This window comes from Rhinoderma darwinii, chromosome 3 (assembly GCF_050947455.1).
Source record: "Rhinoderma darwinii isolate aRhiDar2 chromosome 3, aRhiDar2.hap1, whole genome shotgun sequence".
Lineage (NCBI taxonomy): Eukaryota > Metazoa > Chordata > Amphibia > Anura > Rhinodermatidae > Rhinoderma > Rhinoderma darwinii.
In genome coordinates, this window is record NC_134689.1 from 261,401,982 (window position 1) to 261,427,286 (window position 25,305).

The 25,305-nt window shown below is 37.5% G+C and overlaps 14 non-coding genes across 14 annotated transcripts; all 14 read left to right on the plus strand.

Annotated features, from left to right (window-relative positions):
• Window positions 1–2,964: 2,964 nt before the first annotated feature.
• Window positions 2,965–3,038, plus strand: TRNAI-AAU (transfer RNA isoleucine (anticodon AAU)). The gene has a single exon. It is a non-coding gene; the product is annotated as a tRNA-Ile (tRNA).
• Window positions 3,039–3,856: 818 nt separating this feature from the next.
• Window positions 3,857–3,930, plus strand: TRNAI-AAU (transfer RNA isoleucine (anticodon AAU)). The gene has a single exon. It is a non-coding gene; the product is annotated as a tRNA-Ile (tRNA).
• A 10,220-nt stretch (window positions 3,931–14,150) lies between these two features.
• On the plus strand, window positions 14,151–14,224 carry TRNAI-AAU (transfer RNA isoleucine (anticodon AAU)). The gene has a single exon. It is a non-coding gene; the product is annotated as a tRNA-Ile (tRNA).
• An 830-nt stretch (window positions 14,225–15,054) lies between these two features.
• On the plus strand, window positions 15,055–15,128 carry TRNAI-AAU (transfer RNA isoleucine (anticodon AAU)). Its single transcript has one exon. It is a non-coding gene; the product is annotated as a tRNA-Ile (tRNA).
• An 830-nt stretch (window positions 15,129–15,958) lies between these two features.
• On the plus strand, window positions 15,959–16,032 carry TRNAI-AAU (transfer RNA isoleucine (anticodon AAU)). Its single transcript has one exon. It is a non-coding gene; the product is annotated as a tRNA-Ile (tRNA).
• An 818-nt stretch (window positions 16,033–16,850) lies between these two features.
• TRNAI-AAU (transfer RNA isoleucine (anticodon AAU)) lies at window positions 16,851–16,924 on the plus strand. The gene has a single exon. It is a non-coding gene; the product is annotated as a tRNA-Ile (tRNA).
• Window positions 16,925–17,744: 820 nt separating this feature from the next.
• On the plus strand, window positions 17,745–17,818 carry TRNAI-AAU (transfer RNA isoleucine (anticodon AAU)). The gene has a single exon. It is a non-coding gene; the product is annotated as a tRNA-Ile (tRNA).
• An 818-nt stretch (window positions 17,819–18,636) lies between these two features.
• Window positions 18,637–18,710, plus strand: TRNAI-AAU (transfer RNA isoleucine (anticodon AAU)). Its single transcript has one exon. It is a non-coding gene; the product is annotated as a tRNA-Ile (tRNA).
• An 820-nt stretch (window positions 18,711–19,530) lies between these two features.
• Window positions 19,531–19,604, plus strand: TRNAI-AAU (transfer RNA isoleucine (anticodon AAU)). The gene has a single exon. It is a non-coding gene; the product is annotated as a tRNA-Ile (tRNA).
• An 820-nt stretch (window positions 19,605–20,424) lies between these two features.
• TRNAI-AAU (transfer RNA isoleucine (anticodon AAU)) lies at window positions 20,425–20,498 on the plus strand. Its single transcript has one exon. It is a non-coding gene; the product is annotated as a tRNA-Ile (tRNA).
• Window positions 20,499–21,316: 818 nt separating this feature from the next.
• Window positions 21,317–21,390, plus strand: TRNAI-AAU (transfer RNA isoleucine (anticodon AAU)). The gene has a single exon. It is a non-coding gene; the product is annotated as a tRNA-Ile (tRNA).
• An 819-nt stretch (window positions 21,391–22,209) lies between these two features.
• TRNAI-AAU (transfer RNA isoleucine (anticodon AAU)) lies at window positions 22,210–22,283 on the plus strand. The gene has a single exon. It is a non-coding gene; the product is annotated as a tRNA-Ile (tRNA).
• Window positions 22,284–23,101: 818 nt separating this feature from the next.
• Window positions 23,102–23,175, plus strand: TRNAI-AAU (transfer RNA isoleucine (anticodon AAU)). The gene has a single exon. It is a non-coding gene; the product is annotated as a tRNA-Ile (tRNA).
• Window positions 23,176–24,886: 1,711 nt separating this feature from the next.
• TRNAI-AAU (transfer RNA isoleucine (anticodon AAU)) lies at window positions 24,887–24,960 on the plus strand. The gene has a single exon. It is a non-coding gene; the product is annotated as a tRNA-Ile (tRNA).
• The last annotated feature ends 345 nt before the right edge of the window (window positions 24,961–25,305 follow it).

A 25,305-nucleotide genomic window follows, 5' to 3' on the forward strand; every position in this document is an offset into this window, starting at 1 on the left:
TGAGGCCGGTGCTTCAGTCCAGTAGCACACTAGAGCCACATGTGGGATATTTCCTAAAACTGCAGAACCTGGGCAATAAATATTGAGTTGCATTTCTTGGGTAAAACATTCTGTGGTACAAAAAAAATGGATTCAAAATGAATTTCTGGAAAAAAATAATTAACTTTGTAAATTTCACCTCTACGTTGCCTTAATTCCTGCGCAATGTCTAAAGGGTTAAGAAACTTTCTAAATGCTGTTTTGAATACTTTGAGGGGTGCATTTTTTAAAATGGGGTGACTTATTGGGGGTTTCTAATATCTAAGGACCTCAAACCCACTTCACAACTGAACTGGCCCCTGTAAAAATAGCATTTTGAAATTTTCTTGAAAATGTGAGAAATTGCTGCTAAAGTTCTAAGCCTTGTAACGTCCTTGAAAAATAAAATGATGTTCAAAAAACGATGCCAATCTAAAGTAGACATATGGGGGATGTTAGTTAGCAACATTTTTGTGTGATATAACTGCCTGTCTTACAAGCAGATACATTTAAATTGAGAAAAATGCAAATTTTTGCAATTTTTCGCTGAATTTTGGTGTTTTTCACAATTAAATACTGAATGTATCGGGCAAATTTTGCCAGTAACATAAAGTCCAATGTGTCACGAGAAAACAATCTCAGAATCACTTGGATAGGTAAAAGCATCCCGGAGTTATTACCACATAAAGTGAAACATGTCAGATTTGAAAAATGAGGCTCTGTCAGGAAGGTCAAAAGCGGCCAAAGAGGGAAGGGGTTAATGGCAGCATTTAATGTACCATATAATGTACTGAAGAAAACTCTTTGTGGGGTGGAATGGAAAACACAAAAGCAATTTGTCCAATGCTTTTTGAGTAGTAAAAATTGCAAGTTTATTTTATTATTCAGGTTAATAGGATATCAATATGAATACACGTTTGCATGTATTTTCTACTGACGTGACGTGAATCTTTGGTGTAAAAGTGGCCTGTTAGCTCAGTTGGTTAGAGCGTGGTGCTAATAACGCCAAGGTCATGGGTTCGGTCCCCGTATGGGCCATGGAAGCTCACTTTTGTTACATGCTTGTTACAGAGTTGAATAGTTGATAATATTGAAAAAAGGTCCATCAAATTCAACCTATAAACCTGCCGTGTTGATCCAGAGGAAGGCAAAAACTGTCTTGGAGTGCATTCCAATGTTGTCATTAGGGGAAAAATTCCTCCCTTACAACAAATATGGCTATTAGAATAAATTCCTGGATCAAAGTTCCATCTCCAGAATCTGGTACAAATATGATGAAATTTTATATTTTTCAAAAAACCACTTTTCAATGTGGCAGAGAGTTCAATCGTCGAACTGCTCTTACAGTAAAGAATCCCCGTCTGTGATGAGGTCCTTTAATTACCTTGCTTTCCCTTCTTTGCACGCATTCTAGTTCAGCAATGTCCTTCTCATACACAGGTGCTCAAAACTGTACACAATATTCCATGTATGGTCTAACCGGTGATTTATAGAAATGCAGAGTTTGTTGCATGAAATCATCTTAGAGGTCCAATTTCAACCTTAAGGACAAAAATAATATCTTGATTTTGCCTCTTTGTATTCCGATAGTCATAACTTTATTATTTTTCGGCCTCATAGTCATATAAGGGATTGTTTTTAGCGAGACAAGTTCTTGTTTTTAATGGCAGCATTTAATGTACCATATAATGTACTGAAGAAAACTCTTTGTGGGGTGGAATGGAAAACACAAAAGCAATTTGTCCAATGCTTTTTGAGTAGTAAAAATTGCAAGTTTATTTTATTATTCAGGTTAATAGGATATCAATATGAATACACGTTTGCATGTATTTTCTACTGACGTGACGTGAATCTTTGGTGTAAAAGTGGCCGGTTAGCTCAGTTGGTTAGAGCGTGGTGCTAATAACGCCAAGGTCACGGGTTTGGTCACCTTATGGGCCATGGAAGCTCACTTTTGTTACATGCTTGTTACAGAGTTGAATAGTTGATAATATTGAAAAAAGGTCCATCAAATTCAACCTATAAACCTGCCGTGTTGATCCAGAGGAAGGCAAAAACTGTCTTGGAGTGCATTCCAATGTTGTCATTAGGGGAAAAATTCCTCCCTTACTCCAAATATGGCTATTAGAATAAATTCCTGGATCAAAGTTCCATCTCCAGAATCTGGTACAAATATGATGAAATTTTATATTTTTCAAAAAAACACTTTTCAATGTGGCAGAGAGTTCAATCGTCGAACTGCTCTTACAGTAAAGAATCCCCGTCTGTGATGAGGTCCTTTAATTACCTTGCTTTCCCTTCTTTGCACGCATTCTAGTTCAGCAATGTCCTTCTCATACACAGGTGCTCAAAACTGTACACAATATTCCATGTATGGTCTAACCGGTGATTTATAGAAATGCAGAGTTTGTTGCATGAAATCATCTTAGAGGTCCAATTTCAACCTTAAGGACAAAAATAATATCTTGATTTTGCCTCTTTGTATTCCGATAGTCATAACTTTATTATTTTTCCGTCCTCATAGTCATATAAGGGCTTGTTTTTAGCGAGACAAGTTCTTGTTTTTAATGGCAGCATTTAATGTACCATATAATGTACTGAAAGAAAACTCTTTGTGGGGTGGAATGGAAAAATAATATCTTGATTTTGCCTCTTTGTATTCCGATAGTCATAACTTTATTATTTTTCCGTCCTCATAGTCATATAAGGGCTTGTTTTTAGCGAGACAAGTTCTTGTTTTTAATGGCAGCATTTAATGTACCATATAATGTACTGAAGAAAACTCTTTGTGGGGTGGAATGGAAAACACAAAAGCAATTTGTCCAATGCTTTTTGAGTAGTAAAAATTGCAAGTTTATTCTATTATTCAGGTTAATAGGATATCAATATGAATACACGTTTGCATGTATTTTCTACTGACGTGACGTGAATCTTTGGTGTAAAAGTGGCCGATTAGCTCAGTTGGTTAGAGCGTGGTGCTAATAACGCCAAGGTCACGGGTTCGATCCCCGTATGGGCCATGGAAGCTCACTTTTGTTACAGAGTTGAATAGTTGATAATATTGAAAAAAGGTCCATCAAATTCAACCTATAAACCTGCCGTGTTGATCCAGAGGAAGGCAAAAACTGTCTTGGAGTGCATTCCAATGTTGTCATTAGGGGAAAAATTCCTCCCTTACTCCAAATATGGCTATTAGAATAAATTCCTGGATCAAAGTTCCATCTCCAGAATCTGGTACAAATATGATGAAATTTTATATTTTTCAAAAAAACACTTTTCAATGTGGCAGAGAGTTCAATCGTCGAACTGCTCTTACAGTAAAGAATCCCCGTCTGTGATGAGGTCCTTTAATTACCTTGCTTTCCCTTCTTTGCACGCATTCTAGTTCAGCAATGTCCTTCTCATACACAGGTGCTCAAAACTGTACACAATATTCCATGTATGGTCTAACCGGTGATTTATAGAAATGCAGAGTTTGTTGCATGAAATCATCTTAGAGGTCCAATTTCAACCTTAAGGACAAAAATAATATCTTGATTTTGCCTCTTTGTATTCCGATAGTCATAACTTTATTATTTTTCCGTCCTCATAGTCATATAAGGGCTTGTTTTTAGCGAGACAAGTTCTTGTTTTTAATGGCAGCATTTAATGTACCATATAATGTACTGAAGAAAACTCTTTGTGGGGTGGAATGGAAAACACAAAAGCAATTTGTCCAATGCTTTTTGAGTAGTAAAAATTGCAAGTTTATTTTATTATTCAGGTTAATAGGATATCAATATGAATACACGTTTGCATGTATTTTCTACTGCGTGACGTGAATCTTTGGTGTAAAAGTGGCCGATTAGCTCAGTTGGTTAGAGCGTGGTGCTAATAACGCCAAGGTCACGGGTTCGATCCCCGTATGGGCCATGGAAGCTCACTTTTGTTACAGAGTTGAATAGTTGATAATATTGAAAAAAGGTCCATCAAATTCAACCTATAAACCTGCCGTGTTGATCCAGAGGAAGGCAAAAACTGTCTTGGAGTGCATTCCAATGTTGTCATTAGGGGAAAAATTCCTCCCTTACTCCAAATATGGCTATTAGAATAAATTCCTGGATCAAAGTTCCATCTCCAGAATCTGGTACAAATATGTTGAAATTTTATATTTTTCAAAAAAACACTTTTCAATGTGGCAGAGAGTTCAATCGTCGAACTGCTCTTACAGTAAAGAATCCCCGTCTGTGATGAGGTCCTTTAATTACCTTGCTTTCCCTTCTTTGCACGCATTCTAGTTCAGCAATGTCCTTCTCATACACAGGTGCTCAAAACTGTACACAATATTCCATGTATGGTCTAACCGGTGATTTATAGAAATGCAGAGTTTGTTGCATGAAATCATCTTAGAGGTCCAATTTCAACCTTAAGGACAAAAATAATATCTTGATTTTGCCTCTTTGTATTCCGATAGTCATAACTTTATTATTTTTCCGTCCTCATAGTCATATAAGGGCTTGTTTTTAGCGAGACAAGTTCTTGTTTTTAATGGCAGCATTTAATGTACCATATAATGTACTGAAGAAAACTCTTTGTGGGGTGGAATGGAAAACACAAAATCAATTTGTCCAATGCTTTTTGAGTAGTAAAAATTGCAAGTTTATTTTATTATTCAGGTTAATAGGATATCAATATGAATACACGTTTGCATGTATTTTCTACTGACGTGACGTGAATCTTTGGTGTAAAAGTGGCCGGTTAGCTCAGTTGGTTAGAGCGTGGTGCTAATAACGCCAAGGTCACGGGTTCGATCCCCATACGGGCAATGTAAGCTCACTTTTGTTACAGAGTTGAATAGTTGATAATATTGAAAAAAGGTCCATCAAATTCAACCTATAAACCTGCCGTGTTGATCCAGAGGAAGGCAAAAACTGTCTTGGAGTGCATTCCAATGTTGTCATTACGGGAAAAATTCCTCCCTTACTCCAAATATGGCTATTAGAATAAATTCCTGGATCAAAGTTCCATCTCCAGAATCTGGTACAAATATGATGAAATTTTATATTTTTCAAAAAAACACTTTTCAATGTGGCAGAGAGTTCAATCGTCGAACTGCTCTTACAGTAAAGAATCCCCGTCTGTGATGAGGTCCTTTAATTACCTTGCTTTCCCTTCTTTGCACGCATTCTAGTTCAGCAATGTCCTTCTCATACACAGGTGCTTGAAACTGTACACAATATTCCATGTATGGTCTAACCGGTGATTTATAGAAATGCAGAGTTTGTTGCATGAAATCATCTTAGAGGTTCAATTTCAACCTTAAGGATAAAAATAATATCTTGATTTTGCCTCTTTGTATTCCGATAGTCATAACTTTATTATTTTTCCGTCCTCATAGTCATATAAGGGCTTGTTTTTAGCGAGACAAGTTCTTGTTTTTAATGGCAGCATTTAATGTACCATATAATGTACTGAAAGAAAACTCTTTGTGGGGTGGAATGGAAAACACAAAAGCAATTTGTCCAATGCTTTTTGAGTAGTAAAAATTGCAAGTTTATTTTATTATTCAGGTTAATAGGATATCAATATGAATACACGTTTGCATGTATTTTCTACTGACGTGACGTGAATCTTTGGTGTAAATGTGGCCGGTTAGCTCAGTTGGTTAGAGCGTGGTGCTAATAACGCCAAGGTCACGGGTTCGATCCCGTACGGGCCATGGAAGCTCACTTTTGTTACATGCTTGTTACAGAGTTGAATAGTTGATAATATTGAAAAAAGGTCCATCAAATTCAACCTATAAACCTGCCGTGTTGATCCAGAGGAAGGCAAAAACTGTCTTGGAGTGCATTCCAATGTTGTCATTAGGGGAAAAATTCCTCCCTTACTCCAAATATGGCTATTAGAATAAATTCCTGGATCAAAGTTCCATCTCCAGAATCTGGTACAAATATGATGAAATTTTATATTTTTCAAAAAAACACTTTTCAATGTGGCAGAGAGTTCAATCGTCGAACTGCTCTTACAGTAAAGAATCCCCGTCTGTGATGAGGTCCTTTAATTACCTTGCTTTCCCTTCTTTGCACGCATTCTAGTTCAGCAATGTCCTTCTCATACACAGGTGCTTAAAACTGTACACAATATTCCATGTATGGTCTAACCGGTGATTTATAGAAATGCAGAGTTTGTTGCATGAAATCATCTTAGAGGTTCAATTTCAACCTTAAGGACAAAAATAATATCTTGATTTTGCCTCTTTGTATTCTGATAGTCATAACTTTATTATTTTTCCGTCCTCATAGTCATATAAGGGCTTGTTTTTAGCGAGACAAGTTCTTGTTTTTAATGGCAGCATTTAATGTACCATATAATGTACTGAAAGAAAACTCTTTGTGGGGTGGAATGGAAAAATAATATCTTGAATTTGCCTCTATGTATTCCGATAGTCATAACTTTATTATTTTTCCGTCCTCATAGTCATATAAGGGCTTGTTTTTAGCGAGACAAGTTCTTGTTTTTAATGGCTGCATTTAATGTACCATATAATGTACTGAAGAAAACTCTTTGTGGGGTGGAATGGAAAACACAAAAGCAATTTGTCCAATGCTTTTTGAGTAGTAAAAATTGCAAGTTTATTTTATTATTCAGGTTAATAGGATATCAATATGAATACACGTTTGCATGTATTTTCTACTGACGTGACGTGAATCTTTGGTGTAAATGTGGCTGGTTAGCTCAGTTGGTTAGAGCGTGGTGCTAATAACGCCAAGGTCACGTGTTCGATCCCCGTATGGGCCATGGAAGCTCACTTTTGTTACAGAGTTGAATAGTTGATAATATTGAAAAAAGGTCCATCAAATTCAACCTATAAACCTGCCGTGTTGATCCAGAGGAAGGCAAAAACTGTCTTGGAGTGCATTCCAATGTTGTCATTAGGGGAAAAATTCCTCCCTTACTCCAAATATGGCTATTAGAATAAATTCCTGGATCAAAGTTCCATCTCCAGAATCTGGTACAAATATGATGAAATTTTATATTTTTCAAAAAAACACTTTTCAATGTGGCAGAGAGTTCAATCGTCGAACTGCTCTTACAGTAAAGAATCCTCGTCTGTGATGAGGTCCTTTAATTACCTTGCTTTCCCTTCTTTGCACGCATTCTAGTTCAGCAATGTCCTTCTCATACACAGGTGCTTGAAACTGTACACAATATTCCATGTATGGTCTAACCGGTGATTTATAGAAATGCAGAGTTTGTTGCATGAAATCATCTTAGAGGTCCAATTTCAACCTTAAGGACAAAAATAATATCTTGATTTTTCCTCTTTGTATTCCGATAGTCATAACTTTATTATTTTTCCGTCCTCATAGTCATATAAGGGCTTGTTTTTAGCGAGACAAGTTCTTGTTTTTAATGGCAGCATTTAATGTACCATATAATGTACTGAAGAAAACTCTTTGTGGGGTGGAATGGAAAACACAAAAGCAATTTGTCCAATGCTTTTTGAGTAGTAAATATTGCAAGTTTATTTTATTATTCAGGTTAATAGGATATCAATATGAATACACGTTTGCATGTATTTTCTACTGACGTGACGTGAATCTTTGGTGTAAAAGTGGCCGGTTAGCTCAGTTGGTTAACCGTGGTGCTAATAACGCCAAGGTCTCGGGTTCGATCCCCGTACGGGCCATGGAAGCTCACTTTTGTTACATGCTTGTTACAGAGTTGAATAGTTGATAATATTGAAAAAAGGTCCATCAAATTCAACCTATAAACCTGCCGTGTTGATCCAGAGGAAGGCAAAAACTGTCTTGGAGTGCATTCCAATGTTGTCATTAGGGGAAAAATTCCTCCCTTACTCAAAATATGGCTATTAGAATAAATTCCTGGATCAAAGTTCCATCTCCAGAATCTGGTACAAATATGATGAAATTTTATATTTTTCATAAAAACACTTTTCAATGTGGCAGAGAGTTCAATCGTCGAACTGCTCTTACAGTAAAGAATCCCCGTCTGTGATGAGGTCCTTTAATTACCTTGCTTTCCCTTCTTTGCATGCATTCTAGTTCAGCAATGTCCTTCTCATACACAGGTGCTCAAAACTGTACACAATATTCCATGTATGGTCTAACCGGTGATTTATAGAAATGCAGAGTTTGTTGCATGAAATCATCTTAGAGGTCCAATTTCAACCTTAAGGACAAAAATAATATCTTGATTTTGCCTCTTTGTATTCCGATAGTCATAACTTTATTATTTTTCCGTCCTCATAGTCATATAAGGGCTTGTTTTTAGCGAGACAAGTTCTTGTTTTTAACCCCTTCCCGCTCCTTGACGTACTATTACGTCATGGCAGCTGTATCGTTCGCGCTCCATGACGTAATAGTACGTCACGGGAGTAACGGCCGTTTCGGCCGTCCTCCCGACACATACAGGAGCTGTGACGCTGCTGTCTTGTTCAGCAGCTGTCACAGCTCCTACAGCGGGGACCGATCGCTGTGTCCCCGCTGATTAACCCCTTAAAAGCCGCGTTCTATAGAGATCGCGGCTTTTTAGGGGTTAAGCTGCCATCGCCGGCCTGCTACGCGATAGCGGCCGGCGATGGTGACTATGGCAACCGGACACCAAACAATGGCGTCCGGCTATGCCATAGACGGAAGCCTAGTGGGTCCTGACAACGTCAGGACCCACTATGCTTGCTGTCAGTGAGTAGCTGACAGTTCTAATACACTGCACTACGCATGTAGTGCAGTGTATTAGAATAGCGATCAGGGCCTCCTGCCCTGATGTCCCCTAGTGGGACAAAGTAATAAAGTAAAAAAAAAGTTAAAAAAAGATGTGTAAAAATAAGAAAATAAAAGTTTTAAAAGTAATAAAAGTAAAAGTCCCACTTTTTCCCTTATCAGGCCTTTATTATTAATAAAAATATATAAACAAACAAATAAACTATACATAATTGGTATCGCCGCGTCCGTAACGGCCTGAACTACAAAATTATTTTGTTATTTATCCCGCACGGTGAACGCCGTAAAAAAAAATATTAATAAACCGTACCACAATCACAATTGTTTGGTCACTTCACCTCCCAAAAAATGTAATAAAAAGAGATCAAAAAGTCGCATGTACCTAAAAATGGTACTGATGGAAAATACAGTTCGTTACGCAAAAAATAAGTCCTCGCACGGCTTTATTGATTGAAAAATAAAAACGTTCTGGCTCTTAGAATAAGGTAACACAAAAAGTGAATGATTGTTTACAAAACATATTTTATTGTGTAAACGCCATAAGACATAAAAAAAAACTATAAACATCTGGTATCGCCGTGATCGTATCGCCCCGCAGAATAAAGTTAATATATCATTTATAGCGCACGGTGAACGCTGTAAAAAAAAAAGTATACAAAAACAATAGTAGAATTGCTGTTTATTAGTCACCACGCCACCTAAAAATGGAATAAAAACTGATCAAAAAGCCGCATGCACCCCATGAAAACTACAATGGATTCCTCAAGGGGTCTAGTTTCCAAATTGGGGTCACTTTTGGGGGGTTTCCAATGTTTTGGCACCACAAGACCTCTTCAAACCGGACATGGTGCCTAATAAAAAAGAGGGCTCAAAATCCGCTAGGTGCTCCTTTGCTTCGGAGGCCGGTGCTTCAGTCCATTACCGCCCGAGGGCAACATGTGGGATATTTCTCTAAACTGCAGAATCTGGGCAATAAGTATTGAGTTGCGTTTCTCTGATAAATCCTTTTGTGTTATAAAAAAAATGGTATAAAAAGAGTAAATTTCACCTCTACTTTCCTCTAAATTTCTGTGAAACACCTAAAGGGTTCATAAACTTTCTAAATGCTGTTGTGAATACTTTGAGGGGTCTAGTTTCTAAAATGGGGTGTTTGATAGGGGTTTCTAATATATGGGCCCCTCAAAGCAACTTCAGAAATGAACTGGAACCTAAAAAAATAAATAAATGAGGCAATACTTCGCTTCTTACATTATACTGATAATGAGCCGTGCCCACTCCGAGATGACCCCAGTTTTGACCGTTTGTATAAACGGAGACCCCTATTAGACCGTTCCAGTGCCCGGTTTTCCCAAGCATACACCCCCGAGAAGTGTTTTTCTATTGATGAGTCCCTGGTACATTTTAAAGGGAGGGTTCAATTCCGCCAGTACCTGCCAGGTAAGAGGGCAAGGTATGGCGTGAAGATGTATAAGCTGTGCGAGAGTGCATCAGGGTATACCTACAGGTTTAGGATATATGAAGGAAAGGCCACCCCCAAACCAGACTGCATCCTGGACTACAATAGGTACATGGGAGGGATGGACTTGTCAAATCAAGTCCTGAAGCCCTACAGCGCCATGCGGTGTAGTATAAGAAGCTGGCCGGGCACATCATACAGATGGCTTTGTACAATGCGTATGTGCTACGTCGATGTGCAGGCCAGAGGGGAACTTTCCTGGAATTTCAAGATCTAATCTTTAGGGACCAGGAAGGGGGGGCGCATCGTACCAGGGCAACACTTTCCAGGAGAAGGTCCCCAAACCGGTGGAAAGGGAAAGAGTCAAAAGAGGTGCAGAGTCTGCTATAAGAGGGGGATAAGGAAGAACACAATATACCAATGTGACACGTGTCCCGAAAAACCAGGGCTCTGTATAAAAGATTGTTTTAAAATGTATCATACATCCCTTGATTTTCAATTTACCCTGATGCACTCCGCACAGCTTACCCCCCTCATCTTTCCCTTCTGAGCCCTGCCGTATGCCCAGGCAGCTGATAACAGCCACATGTAGGGTATTGTCGTACCCAGGAGAACCCACATTACAATTTAAGGGGTGTATATCTCCGGTGGCGCATGCTGGGCACACTATATTGGACACTGAAATGGCATATACATATATAAAATTGCAAATCTCACACTGCACCATCTGCTGCGCATTATCTTTTACACAGTACCTGTGGGGTCAAAATGCTCACTACACCTCTAGATGAATGTCTTAAGGGGTGTAGTTTTTAAAATGGGGTCACTTCTCGGGGGTTTCAACTGTACTGGTACCTCAGGGGCTTCTGCACACATGACTTAGCACCAGAAAAGCTCCAGTAGGCCAAATGGTGGTCCTTTCCTTCTGAGCCCTCCCATGGGCCCAAAGGGCAGTTTATCACCACAAATGGGGTATTGCCGCACTAAGGACAAATTGGGCAACAAAATGGGGTATGTTGTTCCTTGTGAAAATAAGAAATTTTGATCAAAAATGACATCTTATTGGAAAAAATATCATTTTTTTCATTTCACAGCCCAATTCAAATAGGTGCTGTGAAAAAACTGTGCGGTCAAAATGATAACAAAAACCATAAATGAATTCCTTGAGGGGTGTAGTTTCCAAAATGGGGTCACTTCTGGTGGGTTTCCATTGCTTTGATACCTCTGGGGCTCTGCAAATGCAACATGGCACCCGAAAACCAATCCAGCAAAATCTGGACTCCAACAAACACATAGCGCTCCTTTCCGTCTGAGCCCTCCCATGGGCCCAAACGGCAGTTTATCACCACAAATGGGGTATTGCCGCACTAAGGACAAATTGGGCAACAAAATGGGGTATGTTGTTCCCTGTGAAAATAAGAAATTTTGATCAAAAATGACATCTTATTGGAAAAAATCTAATTTTTTTCATTTCACAGCCCAATTCAAATAGGTGCTGTGAAAAACCTGTGCGGTCAAAATGATAACAAAAACCATAAATGAATTCCTTGAGGGGTGTAGTTTCCAAAATGGGGTCACTTCTGGTGGGTTTCCATTGCTTTGATACCTCTGGGGCTCTGCAAATGCGACATGGCACCCGAAAACCAATCCAGCAAAATCTGGACTCCAACAAACACATAGCGCTCCTTTCCTTCTGAGCCCTCCCATGGGCCCAAACGGCAGTTTATCACCACAAATGGGGTATTGCCGCACTAAGGACAAATTGGGCAACAAAATGGGGTATGTTGTTCCCTGTGAAAATAAGAAAATTTGATAAAAAATGACATTTTATTGGAAAAAATATCATTTTTTTCATTTCACAGCCCAATTCAAATAGGTGCTGTGAAAAAACTGTGCGGTCAAAATGATAACAAAAACCATAAATGAATTCCTTGAGGGGTGTAATTTCCAAAATGGGGTCACTTCTGGTGGGTTTCCATTGTTTTGATACCTCAACGCCTCTTCAAACCTGGCATGCTGCCTAAAATATATTCTAATAAAAAAGAGGCCTCAAAATGCACTAGGTGCTTCTTTGCTTCTAGGGCTTGTGTTTTAGTCCACGAGCGCAGTAGGGCCACATGTGGGACATTTCTAAAAACTGCAGAATCTGGACAATACATATTTAGTAGTGTTTCTCTGGTAAAACCTTCTCTGTTACTAAAAAAAATTGAATAAAATTGAAATTCAGCAGAAAAAATGAAATTTGCAAATTTAATTTCCACTTTGCTTTAATTCCTGTGAAATGCCTGAAGGGTTAAAAAACTTTCTATATGCTGTTTTGAATACTTTGAGGGGTCTAGTTTTTAAAATGGGGTGTTTTATGGGGGTTTCTAATACATAGGCCCCTCAAATCCACTTCAGAACTGAACTGGCACCTTCAAAAAAAGGCTTTTGAAATTTTCTTAAGAATATGAGAAATTGCTGTTTATGTTCTAAGCCTTGTAACGTCCAAGAAAAATAAAAGAATGTTCAAAAAACGATGCCAATCTAAAGTAGACATATGGGAAATGTGAACTAGTAACTATTTTGGGTGGTATAACCGTCTGTTTTTCAAGCAGATGCATTTCAATTCTGAAAAATGCTATTTTTTGTAAATTTTCTCTAAATTTTGCAATTTTTCACAAATAAAGACTGAATATATCGACCAAATTTTACCACGAACATGAAGCCCAAAGTGTCACGAGAAAACAATCTCAGAATCGCTTGGATAGGTTTAAGCATTCCGACGTTATTACCACATAAAGTGAAATATGTCAGATTTGAAAAATGGGCTCTGAGCCTTAAGGCCCAAACTAGGCTGCGTCCTTAAGGGGTTAATGGCAGCATTTAATGTACCATATAATTTACTGAAGAAAACTCTTTGTGGGGTGGAATGGAAAACACAAAAGCAATTTGTCCAATGCTTTTTGAGTAGTAAAAATTGCAAGTTTATTTTATTATTCAGGTTAATAGGATATCAATATGAATACACGTTTGCATGTATTTTCTACTGACGTGACGTGAATCTTTGGTGTAAAAGTGGCCGGTTAGCTCAGTTGGTTAGAGCGTGGTGCTAATAACGCCAAGGTCACGGGTTTGATCCCCATACGGGCAATGTAAGCTCATTTTTGTTACAGAGTTGAATAGTTGATAATATTGAAAAAAGGTCCATCAAATTCAACCTATAAACCTGCCGTGTTGATCCAGAGGAAGGCAAAAACTGTCTTGGAGTGCATTCCAATGTTGTCATTAGGGGAAAAATTCCTCCCTTACTCCAAATATGGCTATTAGAATAAATTCCTGGATCAAAGTTCCATCTCCAGAATCTGGTACAAATATGATGAAATTTTATATTTTTCAAAAAAACACTTTTCAATGTGGCAGAGAGTTCAATCGTCGAACTGCTCTTACAGTAAAGAATCCCCGTCTGTGATGAGGTCCTTTAATTACCTTGCTTTCCCTTCTTTGCACGCATTCTAGTTCAGCAATGTCCTTCTCATACACAGGTGCTTGAAACTGTACACAATATTCCATGTATGGTCTAACCGGTGATTTATAGAAATGCAGAGTTTGTTGCATGAAATCATCTTAGAGGTTCAATTTCAACCTTAAGGATAAAAATAATATCTTGATTTTGCCTCTTTGTATTCCGATAGTCATAACTTTATTATTTTTCCGTCCTCATAGTCATATAAGGGCTTGTTTTTAGCGAGACAAGTTCTTGTTTTTAATGGCAGCATTTAATGTACCATATAATGTACTGAAAGAAAACTCTTTGTGGGGTGGAATGGAAAACACAAAAGCAATTTGTCCAATGCTTTTTGAGTAGTAAAAATTGCAAGTTTATTTTATTATTCAGGTTAATAGGATATCAATATGAATACACGTTTGCATGTATTTTCTACTGACGTGACGTGAATCTTTGGTGTAAAAGTGGCCGGTTAGCTCAGTTGGTTAGAGCGTGGTGCTAATAACGCCAAGGTCACGGGTTCGATCCCCGTACGGGCCATGGAAGCTCACTTTTGTTACATGCTTGTTACAGAGTTGAATAGTTGATAATATTGAAAAAAGGTCCATCAAATTCAACCTATAAACCAGCCGTGTTGATCCAGAGGAAGGCAAAAACTGTCTTGGAGTGCATTCCAATTTTCTCATTAGGGGAAAAATTCCTCCCTTACTCCAAATATGGCTATTAGAATAAATTCCTGGATCAAAGTTCCATCTCCAGAATCTGGTACAAATATGATGAAATTTTATATTTTTCAAAAAAACACTTTTCAATGTGGCAGAGAGTTCAATCGTCGAACTGCTCTTACAGTAAAGAATCCCCGTCTGTGATGAGGTCCTTTAATTACCTTGCTTTCCCTTCTTTGCACGCATTCTAGTTCAGCAATGTCCTTCTCATACACAGGTGCTTAAAACTGTACACAATATTCCATGTATGGTCTAACCGGTGATTTATAGAAATGCAGAGTTTGTTGCATGAAATCATCTTAGAGGTTCAATTTCAACCTTAAGGACAAAAATAATATCTTGATTTTGCCTCTTTGTATTCTGATAGTCATAACTTTATTATTTTTCCGTCCTCATAGTCATATAAGGGCTTGTTTTTAGCGAGACAAGTTCTTGTTTTTAATGGCAGCATTTAATGTACCATATAATGTACTGAAGAAAACTCTTTGTGGGGTGGAATGGAAAACACAAAAGCAATTTGTCCAATGCTTTTTGAGTAGTAAAAATTGCAAGTTTATTTTATTATTCAGGTTAATAGGATATCAATATGAATACACGTTTGCATGTATTTTCTACTGACGTGACGTGAATCTTTGGTGTAAAAGTGGCTGGTTAGCTCAGTTGGTTAGAGCGTGGTGCTAATAACGCCAAGGTCACGGGTTCGATCCCCGTACGGGCCATGGAAGCTCACTTTTGTTACATGCTTGTTACAGAGTTGAATAGTTGATAATATTGAAAAAAGGTCCATCAAATTCAACCTATAAACCAGCCGTGTTGATCCAGAGGAAGGCAAAAACTGTCTTGGAGTGCATTCCAATTTTCTCATTAGGGGAAAAATTCCTCCCTTACTCCAAATATGGCTATTAGAATAAATTCCTGGATCAAAGTTCCATCTCCAGAATCTGGTACAAATATGATGAAATTTTATATTTTTCAAAAAAACACTTTTCAATGTGGCAGAGAGTTCAATCGTCGAACTGCTCTTACAGTAAAGAATCCCCGTCTGTGATGAGGTCCTTTAATTACCTTGCTTTCCCTTCTTTGCACGCATTCTAGTTCAGCAATGTCCTTCTCATACACAGGTGCTTAAAACTGTACACAATATTCCATGTATGGTCTAACCGGTGATTTATAGAAATGCAGAGTTTGTTGCATGAAATCATCTTAGAGGTTCAATTTCAACCTTAAGGACAAAAATAATATCTTGATTTTGCCTCTTTGTATTCTGATAGTCATAACTTTATTATTTTTCCGTCCTCATAGTCATATAAGGGCTTGTTTTTAGCGAGACAAGTTCTTGTTTTTAATGGCAGCATTTAATGTACCATATAATGTACTGAAGAAAACTCTTTGTGGGGTGGAATGGAAAACACAAAAGCAATTTGTCCAATGCTTTTTGAGTAGTAAAAATTGCAAGTTTATTTTATTATTCAGGTTAATAGGATATCAATATGAATACACGTTTGCATGTATTTTCTACTGACGTGACGTGAATCTTTGGTGTAAAAGTGGCTGGTTAGCTCAGTTGGTTAGAGCGTGGTGCTAATAACGCCAAGGTCACGGGTTCGATCCCCGTACGGGCCATGAAAGCTCACTTTTGTTACAGAGTTGAATAGTTGATAATATTGAAAAAAGGTCCATCAAATTCAACCTATAAACCTGCCGTGTTGATCCAGAGGAAGGCAAAAACTGTCTTGGAGTGCATTCCAATGTTGTCATTAGGGGAAAAATTCCTCCCTTACTCCAAATATGGCTATTAGAATAAATTCCTGGATCAAAGTTCCATCTCCAGAATCTGGTACAAATCTGATGAAATTTTATATTTTTCAAAAAAACACTTTTCAATGTGGCAGAGAGTTCAATCGTCGAACTGCTCTTACAGTAAAGAATCCTCGTCTGTGATGAGGTCCTTTAATTACCTTGCTTTCCCTTCTTTGCACGCATTCTAGTTCAGCAATGTCCTTCTCATACACAGGTGCTTGAAACTGTACACAATATTCCATGTATGGTCTAACCGGTGATTTATAGAAATGCAGAGTTTGTTGCATGAAATCATCTTAGAGGTCCAATTTCAACCTTAAGGACAAAAATAATATCTTGATTTTGCCTCTTTGTATTCCGATAATCATAACTTTATTATTTTTCCGTCCTCATAGTCATATAAGGGCTTGTTTTTAGCGAGACAAGTTCTTGTTTTTAATGGCAGCATTTAATGTACCATATAATGTACTGAAGAAAACTCTTTATGGGGTGGAATGGAAAACACAAAAGCAATTTGTCCAATGCTTTTTGAGTAGTAAAAATTGCAAGTTTATTTTATTATTCAGGTTAATAGGATATCAATATGAATACACGTTTGCATGTATTTTCTACTGCGTGACGTGAATCTTTGGTGTAAAAGTGGCCGATTAGCTCAGTTGGTTAGAGCGTGGTGCTAATAACGCCAAGGTCACGGGTTCGATCCCCGTATGGGCCATGGAAGCTCACTTTTGTTACAGAGTTGAATAGTTGATAATATTGAAAAAAGGTCCATCAAATTCAACCTATAAACCTGCCGTGTTGATCCAGAGGAAGGCAAAAACTGTCTTGGAGTGCATTCCAATGTTGTCATTAGGGGAAAAATTCCTCCCTTACTCCAAATATGGCTATTAGAATAAATTCCTGGATCAAAGTTCCATCTCCAGAATCTGGTACAAATATGATGAAATTTTATATTTTTCAAAAAAACACTTTTCAATGTGGCAGAGAGTTCAATCGTCGAATTGCTCTTACAGTAAAGAATCCCCGTCTGTGATGAGGTCCTTTAATTACCTTGCTTTCCCGTCTTTGCACGCATTCTAGTTCAGCAATGTCCTTCTCATACACAGGTGCTTAAAACTGTACACAATATTCCATGTATGGTCTAACCGGTGATTTATAGAAATGCAGAGTTTGTTGCATGAAATCATCTTAGAGGTTCAATTTCAACCTTAAGGACACAAATAATATCTTGATTTTGCCTCTTTGTATTCTGATAGTCATAACTTTATTATTTTTCCGTCCTCATAGTCATATAAGGGCTTGTTTTTAGCGAGACAAGTTCTTGTTTTTAATGGCAGCATTTAATGTACCATATAATGTACTGAAAGAAAACTCTTTGTGGGGTGGAATGGAAAACACAAAAGCAATTTGTCCAATGCTTTTTGAGTAGTAAAAATTGCAAGTTTATTTTATTATTCAGGTTAATAGGATATCAATATGAATACACGTTTGCATGTATTTTCTACTGACGTGACGTGAATCTTTGGTGTAAAAGTGGCTGGTTAGCTCAGTTGGTTAGAGCGTGGTGCTAATAACGCCAAGGTCACGGGTTCGATCCCCGTACGGGCCATGAAAGCTCACTTTTGTTACAGAGTTGAATAGTTGATAATATTGAAAAAAGGTCCATCAAATTCAACCTATAAACCTGCCGTGTTGATCCAGAGGAAGGCAAAAACTGTCTTGGAGTGCATTCCAATGTTGTCATTAGGGGAAAAATTCCTCCCTTACTCCAAATATGGCTATTAGAATAAATTCCTGGATCAAAGTTCCATCTCCAGAATCTGGTACAAATATGATGAAATTTTATATTTTTCAAAAAAACACTTTTCAATGTGGCAGAGAGTTCAATCGTCGAACTGCTCTTACAGTAAAGAATCCTCGTCTGTGATGAGGTCCTTTAATTACCTTGCTTTCCCTTCTTTGCACGCATTCTAGTTCAGCAATGTCCTTCTCATACACAGGTGCTTGAAACTGTACACAATATTCCATGTATGGTCTAACCGGTGATTTATAGAAATGCAGAGTTTGTTGCATGAAATCATCTTAGAGGTCCAATTTCAACCTTAAGGACAAAAATAATATCTTGATTTTGCCTCTTTGTATTCCGATAGTCATAACTTTATTATTTTTCCGTCCTCATAGTCATATAAGGGCTTGTTTTTAGCGAGACAAGTTCTTGTTTTTAATGGCAGCATTTAATGTACCATATAATGTACTGAAGAAAACTCTTTATGGGGTGGAATGGAAAACACAAAAGCAATTTGTCCAATGCTTTTTGAGTAGTAAAAATTGCAAGTTTATTTTATTATTCAGGTTAATAGGATATCAATATGAATACACGTTTGCATGTATTTTCTACTGCGTGACGTGAATCTTTGGTGTAAAAGTGGCCGATTAGCTCAGTTGGTTAGAGCGTGGTGCTAATAACGCCAAGGTCACGGGTTCGATCCCCGTATGGGCCATGGAAGCTCACTTTTGTTACAGAGTTGAATAGTTGATAATATTGAAAAAAGGTCCATCAAATTCAACCTATAAACCTGCCGTGTTGATCCAGAGGAAGGCAAAAACTGTCTTGGAGTGCATTCCAATGTTGTCATTAGGGGAAAAATTCCTCCCTTACTCCAAATATGGCTATTAGAATAAATTCCTGGATCAAAGTTCCATCTCCAGAATCTGGTACAAATATGATGAAATTTTATATTTTTCAAAAAAACACTTTTCAATGTGGCAGAGAGTTCAATCGTCGAACTGCTCTTACAGTAAAGAATCCCCGTCTGTGATGAGGTCCTTTAATTACCTTGCTTTCCCGTCTTTGCACGCATTCTAGTTCAGCAATGTCCTTCTCATACACAGGTGCTTAAAACTGTACACAATATTCCATGTATGGTCTAACCGGTGATTTATAGAAATGCAGAGTTTGTTGCATGAAATCATCTTAGAGGTTCAATTTCAACCTTAAGGACACAAATAATATCTTGATTTTGCCTCTTTGTATTCTGATAGTCATAACTTTATTATTTTTCCGTCCTCATAGTCATATAAGGGCTTGTTTTTAGCGAGACAAGTTCTTGTTTTTAATGGCAGCATTTAATGTACCATATAATGTACTGAAAGAAAACTCTTTGTGGGGTGGAATGGAAAACACAAAAGCAATTTGTCCAATGCTTTTTGAGTAGTAAAAATTGCAAGTTTATTTTATTATTCAGGTTAATAGGATATCAATATGAATACACGTTTGCATGTATTTTCTACTGACGTGACGTGAATCTTTGGTGTAAAAGTGGCTGGTTAGCTCAGTTGGTTAGAGCGTGGTGCTAATAACGCCAAGGTCACGGGTTCGATCCCCGTACGGGCCATGAAAGCTCACTTTTGTTACAGAGTTGAATAGTTGATAATATTGAAAAAAGGTCCATCAAATTCAACCTATAAACCTGCCGTGTTGATCCAGAGGAAGGCAAAAACTGTCTTGGAGTGCATTCCAATGTTGTCATTAGGGGAAAAATTCCTCCCTTACTCCAAATATGGCTATTAGAATAAATTCCTGGATCAAAGTTCCATCTCCAGAATCTGGTACAAATATGTTGAAATTTTATATTTTTCAAAAAAACACTTTTCAATGTGGCAGAGAGTTCAATCGTCGAACTGCTCTTACAGTAAAGAATCCCCGTCTGTGATGAGGTCCTTTAATTACCTTGCTTTCCCTTCTTTGCACGCATTCTAGTTCAGCAATGTCCTTCTCATACACAGGTGCTCAAAACTGTACACAATATTCCATGTATGGTCTAACCGGTGATTTATAGAAATGCAGAGTTTGTTGCATGAAATCATCTTAGAGGTCCAATTTCAACCTTAAGGACAAAAATAATATCTTGATTTTGCCTCTTTGTATTCCGATAGTCATAACTTTATTATTTTTCCGTCCTCATAGTCATATAAGGGCTTGTTTTTAGCGAGACAAGTTCTTGTTTTTAATGGCAGCATTTAATGTACCATATAATGTACTGAAAGAAAACTCTTTGTGGGGTGGAATGGAAAACACAAAAGCAATTTGTCCAATGCTTTTTGAGTAGTAAAAATTGCAAGTTTATTTTATTATTCAGGTTAATAGGATATCAATATGAATACACGTTTGCATGTATTTTCTACTGACGTGACGTGAATCTTTGGTGTAAAAGTGGCTGGTTAGCTCAGTTGGTTAGAGCGTGGTGCTAATAACGCCAAGGTCACGGGTTCGATCCCCGTACGGGCCATGAAAGCTCACTTTTGTTACAGAGTTGAATAGTTGATAATATTGAAAAAAGGTCCATCAAATTCAACCTATAAACCTGCCGTGTTGATCCAGAGGAAGGCAAAAACTGTCTTGGAGTGCATTCCAATGTTGTCATTAGGGGAAAAATTCCTCCCTTACTCCAAATATGGCTATTAGAATAAATTCCTGGATCAAAGTTCCATCTCCAGAATCTGGTACAAATATGATGAAATTTTATATTTTTCAAAAAAACACTTTTCAATGTGGCAGAGAGTTCAATCGTCGAACTGCTCTTACAGTAAAGAATCCTCGTCTGTGATGAGGTCCTTTAATTACCTTGCTTTCCCTTCTTTGCACGCATTCTAGTTCAGCAATGTCCTTCTCATACACAGGTGCTTGAAACTGTACACAATATTCCATGTATGGTCTAACCGGTGATTTATAGAAATGCAGAGTTTGTTGCATGAAATCATCTTAGAGGTCCAATTTCAACCTTAAGGACAAAAATAATATCTTGATTTTGCCTCTTTGTATTCCGATAGTCATAACTTTATTATTTTTCCGTCCTCATAGTCATATAAGGGCTTGTTTTTAGCGAGACAAGTTCTTGTTTTTAATGGCAGCATTTAATGTACCATATAATGTACTGAAGAAAACTCTTTGTGGGGTGGAATGGAAAACACAAAAGCAATTTGTCCAATGCTTTTTGAGTAGTAAAAATTGCAAGTTTATTTTATTATTCAGGTTAATAGGATATCAATATGAATACACGTTTGCATGTATTTTCTACTGCGTGACGTGAATCTTTGGTGTAAAAGTGGCCGATTAGCTCAGTTGGTTAGAGCGTGGTGCTAATAACGCCAAGGTCACGGGTTCGATCCCCGTATGGGCCATGGAAGCTCACTTTTGTTACAGAGTTGAATAGTTGATAATATTGAAAAAAGGTCCATCAAATTCAACCTATAAACCTGCCGTGTTGATCCAGAGGAAGGCAAAAACTGTCTTGGAGTGCATTCCAATGTTGTCATTAGGGGAAAAATTCCTCCCTTACTCCAAATATGGCTATTAGAATAAATTCCTGGATCAAAGTTCCATCTCCAGAATCTGGTACAAATATGTTGAAATTTTATATTTTTCAAAAAAACACTTTTCAATGTGGCAGAGAGTTCAATCGTCGAACTGCTCTTACAGTAAAGAATCCCCGTCTGTGATGAGGTCCTTTAATTACCTTGCTTTCCCTTCTTTGCACGCATTCTAGTTCAGCAATGTCCTTCTCATACACAGGTGCTCAAAACTGTACACAATATTCCATGTATGGTCTAACCGGTGATTTATAGAAATGCAGAGTTTGTTGCATGAAATCATCTTAGAGGTCCAATTTCAACCTTAAGGACAAAAATAATATCTTGATTTTGCCTCTTTGTATTCCGATAGTCATAACTTTATTATTTTTCCGTCCTCATAGTCATATAAGGGCTTGTTTTTAGCGAGACAAGTTCTTGTTTTTAATGGCAGCATTTAATGTACCATATAATGTACTGAAGAAAACTCTTTGTGGGGTGGAATGGAAAACACAAAAGCAATTTGTCCAATGCTTTTTGAGTAGTAAAAATTGCAAGTTTATTTTATTATTCAGGTTAATAGGATATCAATATGAATACACGTTTGCATGTATTTTCTACTGACGTGACGTGAATCTTTGGTGTAAAAGTGGCTGGTTAGCTCAGTTGGTTAGAGCGTGGTGCTAATAACGCCAAGGTCACGGGTTCGATCCCCGTACGGGCCATGAAAGCTCACTTTTGTTACAGAGTTGAATAGTTGATAATATTGAAAAAAGGTCCATCAAATTCAACCTATAAACCTGCCGTGTTGATCCAGAGGAAGGCAAAAACTGTCTTGGAGTGCATTCCAATGTTGTCATTAGGGGAAAAATTCCTCCCTTACTCCAAATATGGCTATTAGAATAAATTCCTGGATCAAAGTTCCATCTCCAGAATCTGGTACAAATATGATGAAATTTTATATTTTTCAAAAAAACACTTTTCAATGTGGCAGAGAGTTCAATCGTCGAACTGCTCTTACAGTAAAGAATCCTCGTCTGTGATGAGGTCCTTTAATTACCTTGCTTTCCCTTCTTTGCACGCATTCTAGTTCAGCAATGTCCTTCTCATACACAGGTGCTTGAAACTGTACACAATATTCCATGTATGGTCTAACCGGTGATTTATAGAAATGCAGAGTTTGTTGCATGAAATCATCTTAGAGGTCCAATTTCAACCTTAAGGACAAAAATAATATCTTGATTTTGCCTCTTTGTATTCCGATAGTCATAACTTTATTATTTTTCCGTCCTCATAGTCATATAAGGGCTTGTTTTTAGCGAGACAAGTTCTTGTTTTTAATGGCAGCATTTAATGTACCATATAATGTACTGAAGAAAACTCTTTGTGGGGTGGAATGGAAAACACAAAAGCAATTTGTCCAATGCTTTTTGAGTAGTAAAAATTGCAAGTTTATTTTATTATTCAGGTTAATAGGATATCAATATGAATACACGTTTGCATGTATTTTCTACTGCGTGACGTGAATCTTTGGTGTAAAAGTGGCCGATTAGCTCAGTTGGTCAGAGCGTGGTGCTAATAACGCCAAGGTCACGGGTTCGATCCCCGTATGGGCCATGGAAGCTCACTTTTGTTACAGAGTTGAATAGTTGATAATATTGAAAAAAGGTCCATCAAATTCAACCTATAAACCTGCCGTGTTGATCCAGAGGAAGGCAAAAACTGTCTTGGAGTGCATTCCAATGTTGTCATTAGGGGAAAAATTCCTCCCTTACTCCAAATATGGCTATTAGAATAAATTCCTGGATCAAAGTTCCATCTCCAGAATCTGGTACAAATATGTTGAAATTTTATATTTTTCAAAAAAACACTTTTCAATGTGGCAGAGAGTTCAATCGTCGAACTGCTCTTACAGTAAAGAATCCCCGTCTGTGATGAGGTCCTTTAATTACCTTGCTTTCCCTTCTTTGCACGCATTCTAGTTCAGCAATGTCCTTCTCATACACAGGTGCTCAAAACTGTACACAATATTCCATGTATGGTCTAACCGGTGATTTATAGAAATGCAGAGTTTGTTGCATGAAATCATCTTAGAGGTCCAATTTCAACCTTAAGGACAAAAATAATATCTTGATTTTGCCTCTTTGTATTCCGATAGTCATAACTTTATTATTTTTCCGTCCTCATAGTCATATAAGGGCTTGTTTTTAGCGAGACAAGTTCTTGTTTTTAATGGCAGCATTTAATGTACCATATAATGTACTGAAGAAAACTCTTTGTGGGGTGGAATGGAAAACACAAAAGCAATTTGTCCAATGCTTTTTGAGTAGTAAAAATTGCAAGTTTATTTTATTATTCAGGTTAATAGGATATCAATATGAATACACGTTTGCATGTATTTTCTACTGACGTGACGTGAATCTTTGGTGTAAAAGTGGCTGTTTAGCTCAGTTGGTTAGAGCGTGGTGCTAATAACGCCAAGGTCACGGGTTCGATCCCTGTACGGGCCATGAAAGCTCACTTTTGTTACAGAGTTGAATAGTTGATAATATTGAAAAAAGGTCCATCAAATTCAACCTATAAACCTGCCGTGTTGATCCAGAGGAAGGCAAAAACTGTCTTGGAGTGCATTCCAATGTTGTCATTAGGGGAAAAATTCCTCCCTTACTCCAAATATGGCTATTAGAATAAATTCCTGGATCAAAGTTCCATCTCCAGAATCTGGTACAAATATGATGAAATTTTATATTTTTCAAAAAAACACTTTTCAATGTGGCAGAGAGTTCAATCGTCGAACTGCTCTAACAGTAAAGAATCCTCGTCTGTGATGAGGTCCTTTAATTACCTTGCTTTCCCTTCTTTGCACGCATTCTAGTTCAGCAATGTCCTTCTCATACACAGGTGCTTGAAACTGTACACAATATTCCATGTATGGTCTAACCGGTGATTTATAGAAATGCAGAGTTTGTTGCATGAAATCATCTTAGAGGTCCAATTTCAACCTTAAGGACAAAAATAATATCTTGATTTTGCCTCTTTGTATTCCGATAATCATAACTTTATTATTTTTCCGTCCTCATAGTCATATAAGGGCTTGTTTTTAGCGAGACAAGTTCTTGTTTTTAATGGCAGCATTTAATGTACCATATAATGTACTGAAGAAAACTCTTTATGGGGTGGAATGGAAAACACAAAAGCAATTTGTCCAATGCTTTTTGAGTAGTAAAAATTGCAAGTTTATTTTATTATTCAGGTTAATAGGATATCAATATGAATACACGTTTGCATGTATTTTCTACTGCGTGACGTGAATCTTTGGTGTAAAAGTGGCCGATTAGCTCAGTTGGTTAGAGCGTGGTGCTAATAACGCCAAGGTCACGGGTTCGATCCCCGTATGAGCCATGGAAGCTCACTTTTGTTACAGAGTTGAATAGTTGATAATATTGAAAAAAGGTCCATCAAATTCAACCTATAAACCTGCCGTGTTGATCCAGAGGAAGGCAAAAACTGTCTTGGAGTGCATTCCAATGTTGTCATTAGGGGAAAAATTCCTCCCTTACTCCAAATATGGCTATTAGAATAAATTCCTGGATCAAAGTTCCATCTCCAGAATCTGGTACAAATATGATGAAATTTTATATTTTTCAAAAAAACACTTTTCAATGTGGCAGAGAGTTCAATCGTCGAACTGCTCTTACAGTAAAGAATCCCCGTCTGTGATGAGGTCCTTTAATTACCTTGCTTTCC